Raw genomic sequence first — 14,712 nt, forward strand, 5'->3', positions numbered from 1 at the left:
GGGAGACATGCTTCCTTATTAGCATATCTTGAAACAATGGTGATAATAATCTTGTCTCGGTAATCCATGCCAAATAAATCCTTTGGACTCTAGAACTGCACAGAGGAAACTCCTTTCAAGAATGAACCTGCCTTTTGCTTATATTTCTTATCGTATACTACAAGCATATTGCTCTTCCAAATGGTTCAGTTATACATTTTATTCCTGGTTCTTTAGCAGTGCAATAAACTGAAGAAATCCTCCCACTGTTATAGACCTGGAAATCTGCTTCATTCCTTATTTGTCATTTGAGATCGGGTTATCAGATGCTACTTGCATTACTCCTGTAGAGCTGACATATCTATTTACAGACACAAAAAGGCAACCTACAACTTACAAACCTTGCCTCCCCTTACGATTTTTTTCCAAGAAAACCCTTCAATGCATAAGAAACACCTTTATACTCACCTTATAAATTATTCCTTTGGGGTGTCAAATTTTCTTTACCCGTATACAACATTCTCAAGCCAACCCCTTTACTTTTACAAGTACATTAAGTTGCTTCTAAAGTTTTAGGAAGCAGCATTATTTTGAAGACTAGGTTTAAATATACGGGGTCACTTCCAATATTTCAGTTTGCAATTAAAATGGAGGCAAGGCCAGGCGATCTGTGCCTGGCTTTAGGGGGAGACAATAACCCAAAACAGGCCTGGCTTTAAAGAGACAGAAAGAGAAAGCAAGAGGAGAAATATACATGTTCCACCAGTATTACCTCATCCCTTTCTTTCAAGCAGTTTTGAGCCACTCTCTTTTGACAAACTCTTGATCCAACTTCCACAGATGCTTATTTTTAAAGGCTTAAAAAAAAAAAAAATCTCAGATCAGAATGGAAAGGCTTGTTATTTGGTGAAGTGGAGCTGCTGTTCAAATGCCCCCTTGTCTCCTCTCCACTCCCTTGAGCTGCGTGTTGACGCAGCAGAAATTACCAGCTGGAAAATTCCCCTTTCGGAGGTTAGAGGGAGGGGTGGGGGTGAGAAGGGGAGGAGAGAGGGGAGCAGCAGGAGGGGGTTAAACCCTGCCAGTCAGTCGCTGTGCTGTCCCCATCTATCCACCCACCTAGTCCCAAATAAGGCATCCTGTCCTGGGGTGAAGCAAGATCAGAGAAGCCACATGCCCTTTCCACGCAGAGGGGGGCAATCTCGCCCCCACCCTCCCGCTGGATTTCGCCCAGCTGCCTTGCAGGATCGCGGAGGGCAGCAGGCACGGCGTGCTTGCCCGTGCGCGCGTCGATGTGCGCGCACGGCCCGGGCTCCTAGCCCCGCGCAGCTCATTGGGCAGGGGAGGCGGACGCCGGGCGCGAGCTGCAACCCATTCGCGGAGCCGCGGGGAGGGCGCAAGCACCCTTCCTCCCCGGCGGGCGCGGGCGCGGGAGCGGGGGGGGGGGGGCGCGCCGAGGCGAGCACGTGCATCTCCAGCGAAGCGCTCGCGGGCGCGAGGGGCGCTCCTGCCCCGGCCGGGCGGGATTGCCTCCCCCCGCCTCCGCAGTACTGCCGCGATCCGCACGCCCCAAAAGGAAGAGGGCGAAGGGGCTGAGCGGGCTGCAGGGGGCGAGCGCCCGGCCCCACTCACGGGGGGGGCTGAGTTAGCAGGTCCATTCTAAAGCCCCCCCACTGCCCAGGGGCAGCAGGGGGAGGGTCACCTGGGCTTGGTGGGGGGACCAGTTCTGCCAGCGCCGAGGGGGCGCAAACGTCGCGGCCCCTCAGGGGCAGCCAGCCCGCGCATGGGGCAGGCCGGTGGGCGCCTGGGGGCAGCCCCGCCGCCCCCCGCCTCTTACCTGCGCGTCATGAGGGAGCCGCGCGGGTCTGGGGCGGCCGGCGCGCGCGCTCCTCTCGGTCCCTCCGTCTCTCTCTCTCTCTTCACGAGTTGGGGGGCGGAAAAAGAGAGAGGGGCAAGAGAGGGGGGAGCCGGAGCGCGTTCCCGCCTCCCCTCTCCCCCCAGGGAAGGAGGGGGCGGGCGCGCGCGCGCTCCCCGGCTCCCTCGCACAACTTGGCCAAAGAGACGGGGGAGGGGCCATGCTCGGGCTCGGCCGCACGAGCCGGCGAGGCGGAGGGGGGAGGGGGGGAGGGCGGAGCCAGGCGAGGCGCGTGCGAAGAAGGGGCGGGGACGAGGGCCATCTGCTCGCGGGTTGGGTAGCGCCGGACACCGGCCTCCCTAAACCACGCCCCGCAGGGCTTTTTCCCCTCCTCCTCCTCCTCCTCCTGGCTCTCGCGGACCGGCCTCCTCCCCTCGCGCCAGCGGGGAATGGGAGAGCGCGCGAAGTGGAAGCGCGACCAACTGTCAAACTGCTGGACACAGCCGCGGGAGGGGGGGCGGAGGGGGCGCTGAGCATCATGGGAGAAAGCAACCCTGACAGGATTGTTGCCAAGGGCAAGCTGTGGCTGCGGTCGCCCTGGCAACGGTCAGGGCCTCCCCTTGGCGCCCGCGCGTCCCTCCGTGCCCTCCGACGTGACGCCCAGGAATCATCTCGGGGGCGGTCGCGGACCGGGGAGCGGGGCGCGAGTTCCGTGCACGCGCCTCGCCTCGCCTCGCCTCGGAAAAGGCGGAAAGCCGCTCCAGAGGTTAAACTCAAATTAAAGGACGGTTCAGACGCCCGGAGCCGGCCGCAGAAGGAAATGCGCGCGGGGCGGGGGAGAGGAAGCCACAAAGGCAGAGTCCGCGGGCGCCGTGAAGAGGAGCACATGCACGGGGGCCGGAATCTGGACCCAGTATGCGGCTGTTCACGCAAAATGCTGCAAGCCAGCAGAGTTGCACGATGATTAGTGACCCCGAAAAGGTGCTTGAGGGAGGGGGGGGGAGAGAGAGGACTGGCCCAGTAGCCACAGTAAAAAGAGCATCCTCACACCCTGTGTTTCTGATGTGTCTAGTTTTAACTCCGAATCAAATCTTCTGGCTCTGGTTTTAAAGACGGGAAAGAAAAACACCAGAAATCATGAAACTTCGGCATCGTTCAAAGCTTTCAAGTAACTTGGACACATAACATTCCACATACTTGTCGTTAAAGAAGGTAATTTTAGTTAAGGTTCCCAAGAAACCCTGCAGGCTATAGTGTTTTACAGATAAATGTGATCAATAAATAAGAACCCATGAAGGTAAGAAAAACTATGCTGGATCACACCAAAGGTCTGACTGGTTAAGTATTTTGGACACATGATGGCAAACCATTTGCCCACAGGATAATTAATGGTTCATATTAGCCACTGGGAAATTCAAAATGAAGATATTCACAAGAGTCAAGTGTAGGTCTGTCAGTTTCCCTCTCCTTACCCAGAGGACTAGCAACCCAAAAGCTAGCTTCAAAAAGATACCTTTCTCTGCAAGGTAGGGAACTTGCAGGTGAGAACTTCTGTTTTGAGGCAGGTTTAAAAAACACAGCTTCAAAGCAGTATTACACTGCATTTATATGTCGCCTTTTCCCCCTCTTGTGAGGAAACCAAGGTAGCTGACAAAGCTCCATTTTATCCTCACAACAACAACCCTGTGAGGTAGGTTGGGCTGAGAGTTTATGAATTGTCCAAAGTCACCCAGTGAGCATCACAGTTGAGTGGGAACTCTAATCTGGATCTCCCAGGTCCCCATCCCAACTCTAACCACCACACCACACTAGCTCTTTAAGAATATGGAAATAATCTATTGCTTGCCAAATTAAATAGCTACAAATAGCCCCACCACAAATCCTAATTTCATTTTGCTATCAATTCAAATTTTAGTTCATATGGGCAAATTGCACCAAAATACTATAGAAAAGAAGCATATAAGCCAAATCTATATTCTCAAGATTGCTCCATATTCTGAGATAACTGAAGGCCCTAATTATAGAAAAATGTCAAGTTGTGGATGAAAAAGCGCTTTTAAGGCAGAATCTTACATATGTTTAGAAAGAAAAAGGCCTGCAGCTTCCAGTATGCTGGGAGCTGTAGGACTTTTTATGTTTGAACATGCATAGGATGGTGCCCTTACAGTATAATCCTATACACAAGTCCTGTTGAGCTCAAGGGTGCACCCAGGGAAGTGGGTGTAGGATTGCAGTCTCAATAAATGGCAATACAGCCCACCAGAATACTGAGCAAATATATGCTATGTTAGATAGGGTAAGCATATGCTCTAATTTGCAGGGCTTGTGCACTGGAATTTTACCTCCATTCCTCACTTCCCTGGCTGCGACCCTAATCTGTCCTGTAGTGGTTTCGGTGTTAGACTTGGAGAAGAGAAACCTGAGTCCAATCTATGCTCATCTGCAAAGCTCACCGGGTGACTTGGTATCAGTCTCACTGGGCTTGACCTGTCTCAAAAGAATAACGGGAATATAGGAAGAACTGTGTTATTTATTTATTCCACATTTTGTCAGGTTGCCTTCAGAGGAGGCATCATTGCCATGTCTCCCAAACCATCTCAGCCTGTTTTGGTGCTCTAAGAAAGGTGGTATTTTGACCCCCCACACGCTGCTGTGTCTTCTGCATCCTCCTCCTCCTCACCTTCCTTCTCCTCTCCAGTTCCCACTGTTGCCTTCACTGCCATCACTTTCCACACACCTCCTTTCTCCCCACCTTCCTCCTGGCAGCACTGCCTCCTCTTGACCCTCTCAAGCTTAGTACAAGAGCTCCTTCCCTGACAAGTTAATTCCTTTTAGATTTGCCAAATTCCAAAGCTTCATTTACCACTCCCTAATTCTTGGAATTTGATTAGATTTCCAGTGCTTTACATTTACTACTCTAGCAGTGACAATCAGATAATAAACAAGTATTTCCTTGTACATATTTATCAGTCCTTTAATGTGTTTGCACTGGATCCGCAGAGCCAGACCTTATTCAGGGCATTTGGAGGAAACGATCCAAGGACAGTAACTTTAGGAGAGCATGTGGTCTTGCATGGAAGCAGATATTGGCTCAATAGTAGTCTAAGAGGAAGGAAGCACTTTTTCACGGAATCTTTACAGCTTGAGTGGATTTTGTTAGCTGTTCTTCAGTTCCACGCAAACAAATATTTTTTGACCAGCAGAAATCCCAATCAAAAATATTCCTCTCTTTCCACTGCGTGTTATAAAAGCAAGTCTGATCTCCCAACACGGTGCTTTCTACTCCAAGCATCTTTATTTGGGGAAGGGAGATCAATACAAATTGATTCATGTAACAAAGCTCTGTCTTTCAAGGCTGACATCCTTCTCTTCAGCTGCCTTTTCTGTCAGGTAGCTGAAGGCAACACTCAGTAGAAACAGTTCTGTTGCCATTCAGATAAATAGTGGCTTGTAAAAGTCATGCACGTCTGCAAATCTAAAAGCTCAATCTAGGACAGAGAGGGGTGGGGGGAATTTATCACGTCATGGTGGCCCAGGCAAACACTCTGTGAGGTTATTCAGTGTCAGGAGCTGTGTTACGGTCTGCATCATCCTTTCTGCTTTATTGTAAAATGGCAGCCTCCTTTACTTTGACATAGATTATGGCTCTGTGTGTGTGCAGGCTCACCTGTACCTGTGTGCATGCATGCATGTGCAAACGCTCCAGACAAGTGGTTCCCACTTCCTTCAGCTCTACACATCCAAAGCTGCTCCAGCTTCTGACTGAGGAGTTCACGCATGCTAGCTCTCCACCCACATGTCGTTGTACTTTGTATTTTCACCCAGGTTATCCTGAGCACCGTACCCCCTGCCTTCATCATTACGTGTATACATGTAGAAGTTTGCAACGATCTGTGAACGAGGACATGCAAGAGCACTATCCACCTAAGGCCCCTCTTTGTTTCGTAATAACAAAATTGAGCCCCCATCTGTACAGCCAGATTGCCACTGAATACCAGTTGCTGGGAACAAACAGGTGAACAGGCCTGGCCTGAGAACTTGCCAGGGCATCTAGATGCCAGACTAACAGGATCTTTGGTCTGACCCAGCAGGATCTTGCGCTCTTGTGCAACAACCAATCCTGTACATCAGGAACTATTTCTGATCGATTTTCCTCCCAGAATGCATCCCACAAATCCACACCCAGACCCCAAAACCTTTCTCTCTACAAGTATTTCCCCCAACCTCGTGACATTCAGTGGCTGTTATTGTGGGGGAGTAGGCTGTCATTGAGAAAGTGATCAGCTGAAGCGGGGTGCCCCTAAGAAGGCCGCTGGGGGTGTTGCATATAGATTTTCAAAGCCAGCCCATCTGTGGGAGGAGTGGAAGCACGATTATTATCAGTCTGCATTCCTGCCACTCCGTCTGCAGCCTAGTGACTGGTCAACTAACAGCATTTTGATGCCCGAGATGGGGAAAAAACCCCAAAAACAGTGATGCCTTTCTTAATCCCTAACAGTAAACATGTGAATGAAATAATTATCAATTGCAATCCTTTACGACACAGTCCTATGCAAGTTTAGACAGAAACTTGCCAGGGTGGCTTATAAGCCAGACTTACGCTATAGTGGCAAAACTATTCTGGTTTCGGCATGCTATGCTACTGTGGCTTCAGAGCCACGGTGGCTTAGTGTGTCATGTGAAGTCCGTCATACACAGCCCTTGTGAATGTACTCATAATTCTTAAAAATATTATAATCACTTGTCCCAAGTTCTTGGGAGCCACTGCTGTCTGCCACCGTAACCTGCTTGTCCCCTTTGCCCCCACTTCACTGTATCAGTTTGTCTCTGTACCATGTGTACGTATGTCCACCTGTTCCGCTTAGGAATGCCTTTGTTGTTTTGACAAAGTGGACTGTAATCTTGTGCAAGTGAGCATCACAGTTCCTCGATTTGTCTCAAGTGTGCCACAGAACTCTGGCCCGCTGTTTCAATCGCAACAGAGGTACACAGCTTTTCCTCTGCAATTGGATTGTTCTTAGTATTGTCCTCTTAGGATTCATGTATGAGAACTTGGATATTTCTTGTGCAGGAATACTAAAATTGTGATGAATTGTATCATTTTTACAGTCTAGCATAGCTTCATGAGAATACTTACACGTAATTCTTTTATGAATTGCAATCTGAAGGTCTGCTCACTCCAGCTGCTTATGTCTCTATATATTCTCTGTAGACTCCTCCACTCCTGGGAATGAATTCCTCTATCGCCCTTGCATGTCTTTGATTTCAGGCATGCATGCCCTAGTTCCCACCCTGCAACCCCCAGAATTTCTTCCTCCTCCCTCTCTGCTGGAAGGAGGTATTTATTTATTTAGCTGAATGTCAAGCTGGACTCACTCCCCTGTGAGTTGCAGCAGCTGCAACCTGGCTTCTGCCTTGTGGGATGAGCTCAGTAATAGCAAGGGTAGATCTAGGCAGATTCTCCTCTAAAGAGTTTGGGAAAACTGGAAGGGTCAAATTACCCTCATCTGCACTTACACGTGGTAGCACTGAATTCCACCAGTCTGTAAAGGTGTAGCTCATTGTTCTTTCCATCTGAGCACGCTCTAATTTAGGTATTACTGGCTTCAAAAGATTTCCTTGCAAGCAACAGCAGAGCAATATCCTGCCACACGCTCAAGCCTGGCTCTGCCAATAGACGATGTGAGATGCTGGGAAGTGGCAGGAAGGTGCTCCAGGAGAGAGCGGTGTGCCTTGCAGCCTATTCTGTGTCTCCCAAGTTAGCCTTCAGCCTTCAGGTTTGCAGGGAGCATTGTCCCGTAACTAATTCACTGGATTAACCGGATTCATCTGCCAGTTCAGCCAGCGTTTGTCCCTGGAATGGCAGCATGGGCATTCTTGTCCTATGCATCTGGCAGCAATGTGATATCCCACATGCACGACTATCTTCTGACATGACATGACCTTTCCTTGGCTTTTGATGCTCACTCATGGTGTCCTTCTGGGATGCTCGGGTAGTAGGACACTTGGGGACACCCTTTTAGGGTGGTTTGGTCCTATCCTATCCTATCTTTATGGAAGATGGTGCTGGGACACTATTGCATGACCCTGGTGGCCATTGGTCTACAGGGTTCCTTAGGGCTCTGTTTTGTTCCCCGTGCTTTTAAAAATTTATCGAAAGCCTGCCAGGTACTTAAGATCACTGCAAATCTCTCCCTTTTGCACTAACACAGATTGCAGCTTACAAATATAAGGGGGAGGTGGGAAATCACATCCTGACTACAATTTTAACACAAAAATCATAACAAGCCATTGTGGTTTTTTAAATATTTATTATTTATTTAAAGTTTTTATATTTATTTAAAGTTTTTTTATATTACTGTTGGTCTGTTGTGTTTCCTGAACACAGTTGTGGTATTTCACCATGGTAAGCTTGGTCTTTAGAAAACATGATAAGAAATAGCAGTTTGTTTTATGGTTTCTCTCTACCACCATGGCTTGTCATGTTGTCTGAACCCGGGTTCATGGTTTCCTCAGGCTTATTATGCAACTACCAAAGAGTTTCCCTGGAAAGAACAGCAGCTGCAGGAGCCACTCCAGCCACCCTGCCTCTATGTGCAGACCAATGAGGAAGAAGCAGGGAGCAGAGGCAGGGAACAAGAGTCAGTGTGGAGTTGTGGTTAAGAGCATGGGACTGGAACTCAGACGACCTGTGTTCGAGTCCCCGCTCAGCTATGGAGCCAACTGGGTGACTTTGGGCCAGTCACAGCCTCTCAGCCCAACCTACCTCACAGGATGGTTGTTGTGGGGATAAGATGGAGGAGGCGAATGATGTAAGCTGCCTTGAGTCCTTTGTAGGAAAAAGGCAGGATATAAATCGAAAAATAAACAAACAAACAAGACACCTTGGGATTGAATTTCAGGCTAAATGCCAGATGGGATACATGACAACTGCAGGAGGACTGAGCAGGGATGATAAAAACCATAACAGAAACTACCTGATAATCTGTTGAGTAGATAATGGTAAAAATCTTTGAATCATGGTAACCATGCAAGGTTTAAACACATTTAATAAATAAATAAAACACATAATAAACCATGCATAGTTGCTTGTCACATTGTGTGAACCCAGCCAGTGCCTGCATGCCTAATTTGGGGTTTTCTAGAAGCAGCTGGGTGGTCTCTGTTAATTAAAATGATGCTGTACCAGACAGATCCTTCATCTGATCCAGCACATCTCTTTTTACATGCTTACAGGGTCCCTCGAGGTCTGGTTGGATTTTCTCTCCACATGTATGCAGGATTCACCATAGCCAAGTATGTCTGCCACATGTAAGTGACTTCTATGCCGTCAACAAGTATTGCAGCATAATATTTGCACGTGCAAATAACAACATTGGCTACTGGTTCATCATCATGCAAGAGCTGCTGCGTGAAGAAGAAAATATTTGCACTATAGATTTGAACGGGTTTCTTTTAAAAACAATTGTTCACTCTTCCCAGAGGAATTTGGGAACAGTTGTCTTGTGCAGGGAACTGGGGATCTATAACAAAAGATTCTTAACTCTCTTGCTAAAGTACAATTCTCAAGATTCTTTGACGAGTTAATAAATCTGTAGGGACCATTCCACTTGTTTCCAAGTTGTCTCTAGTGGCCTTTTCTCCATGCTCGTTCACATGTTGTTTTCACTGTGTTCTCTCTATGCTTAACTCATCTTCTTTTTTTCCGAAATATGACATGTGTGCAGAGATATCACACATGAGGACCTGAAAGGGAAGATGTGAGAAAAATGTGAGAAGTCAATGCTTTCCTTAGAATTCTGTTGAGATTCTGTACTGTTTGTCCAAGTCTTTCCTATACCAGAAGGTGTTTTTCTGGGACTTTCAATCTATGCCTACAGCTTTCAATATCCTCTAGGGTGTCTCTTTGAGTAATTCTTCATGGAATAGCTCAGATCATTCTCTGCTCAAGCAATATTGCCCACATTTCCAAGGGGAAACTCAGCAAAGCCTTTTTCAAAATCTGAGCTGAAAATGGCCATAGCTCAAAAGAACCAACGTCATGAATGCATCCATTAGAAGGTCAGCATATATAGCCAACCTGAAATTCTCTGCTTTACTCTTAGTCTCCTGTCTCCGATAACGACTGTCCAGACTGGGAGGAAAGGGCTAAACATGGGAAATAATTATTGTTTGAATTCTTGTGACATGTCTCTATAGAATTTCAAGGGAAACGGATGCTTTCTTTGGTCCCACTCTGTTCAAGAAAGTGAGTCCTGCAGCAAGAGTTAAAGAACCCACATTCCTAATTCATATTATACTGGATCAAAGGTCTTTTGATTTCTTTATTAGGAGGTCCTGGAGGCAGGGGAGAAAAAAAAAAAAGAGGAATTGGGCCTTTATGGGGAACTACTAGAAGGTCATGTTAAGGGTAAAGTATTTTTAAAACAAGCTATTGAAATAACTACTTGTATCTCATTTCCCTATCATAGACACACTCCCAGTTTGCGGTTGCTGAATTAGAATGCCTTCAATGGTGGGAGTTGACAAGTTGATTGTAATTTTTTCCATGATGTGAAACAAGGCATTTGTTGAGTTGTGGGAGGAACTACTCAGGGGAATTCTCTCTAAATTAGCAATGACAAGTCAAAAGGCTACAGAAGGCTAGCTGGGGGTGGGGAGGGATCTCCAGGAGAAGAAAACAAATGGCTTTGCCGATCCTTCATATATATTGCTTTCATTGCCTTACAGTCGAATCCTAAACACACTGGCTTGAAGGTATGCTCCATTGCATTCAATAGGTCTTGCATCTTGGCAAGTACCCCTACGATGGATCGCTGCCTCGGTGAGCTTCCCCTTGGACAGTTCTTTTGTCACAGAATATAACTTTTAATGGTCTACCCAAAGCTTGCCCCGTGGTTTCAGTTCCTTTGAAAGCTGAATTGTAGGTGTTTTGAGTTCCTGCACTTGTCCATTCTTATCAGACACCATCCTCCAGTATATAATGAAACCAACACATTCAAGATCTTTAAAAAAACAGAAAGACCAACAGGAAGAAAAGTGCCTGACTTGTAAATGTAACCTGAGGTTGTGGTGGGAAGAAGATGGTCTGCACAACATAATATGGGTTGAATATGAATTGTCATCAAATTGTGGATCGTTACATATAAATGTTGCAACACAATTTCACTATAGGTTGTTAACCTTAAACAGTGCTTTTTTTGTAAGAAAAAGGGTGCCAGAACTCATGAAATTATTTACCTTTCGCATGTAGTCAGTCACTGTACACACACCCACACACGTCAGTTGTGTAACGAAACATAACGGTTGCCACCCACAGTAAACACTCAGTGCACAACCACACGACCAATCACAAGCTGAGCAGTGTCACAAGCTGAGCAGCACCATCACAACCAGCACGGACGAAGTACGCATGCACTGGATTCAACACACAAGCAGCCCGCATGCACCGTTTTAATGATTTTTGCCGCCGACCTGCTATGCTCGACAGGGCGATTCAAATCCACGTGGACCAAACATCAAATTTTCAAAAGTTACTTTTAAAACTTGGAAAATCTGTTGAAAAAAGGTGCCAGAACTCCATTCCAGTGCGTTCTATGACAAAAAAAGCACTGACCTTAAACAACCCACAATCCACAACCCAACATCAAACCATGGGTTTTCTTCCTGGGTTGTTCAAGGTTTAGCAACTCATAGGTGAACCATAGTGTGCTGCTTGTATGCAGTAATAGCCCATAATTCAGTGATAACCCACAAGTCACGACAACCCATACTTCCTGTGTGCCAAGTTTGGGTGAGGGCAATAATTAATTAATTAATCCCCTACTCTGGACTATTGTTACATGTGACCCTTTGTAATACCATTTTGCACTTTAAATTGGGGTGTGCACAAGTTGGTGGTGTGGTAGAAACCATGCAGTCAGTGCCAACTTTGAGCCTTTGAAATGGCTGGACCTAACATGTCTTTGTAAGCATGTAAGTTTATTTATCTATTTCATTCTGTTTTGAATCTGTGATACAAAAAAAAAAAATTATCTGGGACGATTGCAACAACTGAAAGCCTAAAATGCAAACTGTTAATATATTTTAAAAACATTTAAAAGAATAAAATACAAAACCAAACAGATGGCACAGGAATGAATACAACCATTGTAAAAAATGTGAATGTGGTCTCTAAAGGCCCATGAGAAAATAAAAGTCTTTTTCCAGCACCAAAAAGAATACAGAATAGGCGCCAGGTGAGCCTTTCTGGAAATTCCAGAAATTTATTCCAGAAATGGGGTGCCACCACTGTAGAGGCCCTACCTCTTGTAGCCACCCACCTAGCTTCATTCCACACAGGTATCTTGGAGGAGCCTCTGAACATGACCTAAGGACCCAGGCAGGTACCAGCTTGAATCCTGCTTGGTCATTCTGTTTAGACCACTGCAAGACAGTTACACCCAGTAATTTTGCTGTGGTTCATAACATTGTGCTTGCCTCTTCACAGTAAAAAAAATGTTTTAAAAAGATGGTTGCTGAGTTTTGCACACATTTTACAAGCTTGCTTGATTATACACATCCTTGAAAAGGGCCTCCTGCCCAACTTACTAAGAGAAACCCAAATCTTTAAATTTTTAAACAGGGTGGTATGAGCCCTTTAAACAGTTTTCCCCATGGCTTGTGTTTATTTGGGAGCATCCAGGCAGCCCTTAGTAATAAGTTGGCAACTAAAGATGTTAATAATGTATTTAAAAACAACATCAGCTAAGTTATACAACTTTTTACTGGAGCAAAATTAGAGATAGCTGAAAGGTGTACCTACTAAAGAAATGGTCCAGACAGAATGAAGCAAGTTAGAAAGAAGACACAGAGAAAACTCGTTTCTCTCTTGTTCACCACTTTGCCTCTTCTAACTTGCAGCAGCTTTGCAGTGTCTCAAACTGGGGGCAAAACTACATACCACATGAAATACACAGTGTGTAGTGATCCTAGCGAGCTCCCACAGGCGGTTGAAACTGGCCCATTCAGCTGCTTTCTTCTCCTGCGCAGGGACAAAAAGAATGTTTTCTAGTGGAGTGCCCGTGGAGCGTTTCCCCCTATCTCTTTTTGGACCTCATATGCAGGTGTGTGTGCAAAGTTAGGGGAGGTCCTAAGTCAGGTTGTGCCTCACGCAGGCTTTCTTAAATGTGAAAATGAAAAGGGTCACCTGCATGCAGTGTGCGTGCGCAATATTTAATGTAGTGTGTAAAAATGGTCTTTCCCAGATCTGTTACTCTCTTGAGATCTTCATCCACTGGAAATACTGGGGTGCAAAGCTGGGACATTCTACAGGTAATTCATGTGGTTTTCCATCAGAGCCAAACCATTTAATTGAACAATTGCTTTCTTTTAAATGTCCATTAGTTAAAAATATGTCTCTTGATTAATCAGTCAGATATAAATTGTTAATACAAGTTGCAAGAACTGCAATTGGCAAACGCCATCTCAAAAGAAGAATGAAAAAGAGGAAAGCCATCTTAAAACGAGGTATTACTTTACTCACAAACAGGAGGTATGCTGTAACACAGGTTTCTGCATCTTCTAAACATGAACACTGATTATTTCATGTTCAGAGTGATTATCTTTACTTATATACAAAGGCATGTACATGTAAAGTACAATCCTCTGCAGATTTAGACAGAAGAAAACCCTTTTTAAGGATGGTGCCATGGATGCCATGGGAGCCTTCCGTGAAAGACATCAGGAAGCAAAGTACCTGGAGGAGGGCCTTCTCTGCGGTGGTACCCCATATGTGGAATGCGCTCCCCAGAGAGGTCTGCCTGGCACTGTCGTTATTTGTTTTTCGGCACCAGGCTAAGACCTTTTTATTCAAACAATATTTTAACAACATATAATATTTATAGGTTTTAATTGTGCAGCCAGGGTGTTTCTGGGTTTTATCTGTATTTGTATTACATTTATTTATTTGTGTGAGTCATCCCGAGGCTATATAGCAAGGGGACGGCATACAAAAACTTTAAATAAATAAATAAAAGATGGCCATGAGAAAAGTCTGAATCCCAGCTTGGACCGGGGAAAAATGCTCTGAGGTTGAGGCCATGGCTCCAACTGCAGAGCACATCCCCTTGGCCCCCTCAAGTGGTGTGGGGCTTTCCATGCTGGCAGAGGCTCGGGAGGTTGCAAGAGTGACCTTGGAACTGCAGCTGGGAGGGGAGGGCATCATTCTATAAAACAGGACACAGTTCTATGCAGTCCGGAGCCGGCTAGAACATGCTGGGAGCTGTAGACCTTTTCCCATCTGAACTGGCATAGAATTGCACCTTTCGATGGCTCAGATTGGCTAAGTGTTTTGGAGACACGGAGGAAGGCTGAGGCGATCCACACCTCTGCACTCCGTCTCCCCTTGGCTGGATGCTCATAATCCCCCTAGTCTGGAGGATTACAGATGAGAACATTGGGTGCCCCCCCCACCCCCACCCCTCGCAAGCAATCCAGAGTATACCTGCATGATAGCTGCTCTAACGTATTGTCCCCCAGGGACAAGATGAGGGGAAAGTGGGGTTAAAATCTGACAAGATCTGGGCTGTCATGTCCAGAACCAGCACAACTGCCGCTGTATCTACAGGATCAGTCCCAGGCCCTTCTGGATTTACTCATCATTCCACTGATTTCCAGCTGGGAGTCCTGTGGGAAGGGTTTGCCTCTGCAGCACAGGGCCTCTTGCTTGCTGTTGTGCTTGCATCCCACCTGACCTTTCCTGCTCCTGTACCTCGTTGTGTCTTCTGCCTTGCTATGATGCTTCAGCAACATGGGTTTGCCTGTTTGTTACTGTGCCTGCCTCTTGCGTGACAGTTCCTGCTCCTCGTTCCAGACTTGCGTGTTGCCTCGCTGTTGTGCCT

At 46.5% G+C, this 14,712-nt stretch overlaps 1 protein-coding gene across 7 annotated transcripts in view; it reads right to left on the reverse strand.

Annotated features, from left to right (window-relative positions):
• ZBTB46 (zinc finger and BTB domain containing 46) overlaps window positions 1-1,982 on the reverse strand; it is a 79,077-nt gene extending 77,095 nt beyond the window's left edge. For 5 of the 7 annotated variants that reach the window (XR_006417082.1, XR_006417084.1, XR_006417083.1 and 2 more), the window contains exon 1: window positions 752-961. The gene's annotated coding sequence lies outside the window, so the exon portion shown is untranslated. Of the gene's footprint in view, window positions 1-751; window positions 966-1,813 lie in introns of those variants that run through there. The other 2 variants (XM_044454915.1, XM_044454916.1) reach the window with 2 other exon arrangements.
• Between the last annotated feature and the right edge of the window lie 12,730 nt (window positions 1,983-14,712).

This window comes from Varanus komodoensis, unplaced genomic scaffold (assembly GCF_004798865.1).
Source record: "Varanus komodoensis strain SLA01 unplaced genomic scaffold, ASM479886v1 scaffold8, whole genome shotgun sequence".
NCBI classification, from domain to species: domain Eukaryota; kingdom Metazoa; phylum Chordata; class Lepidosauria; order Squamata; family Varanidae; genus Varanus; species Varanus komodoensis.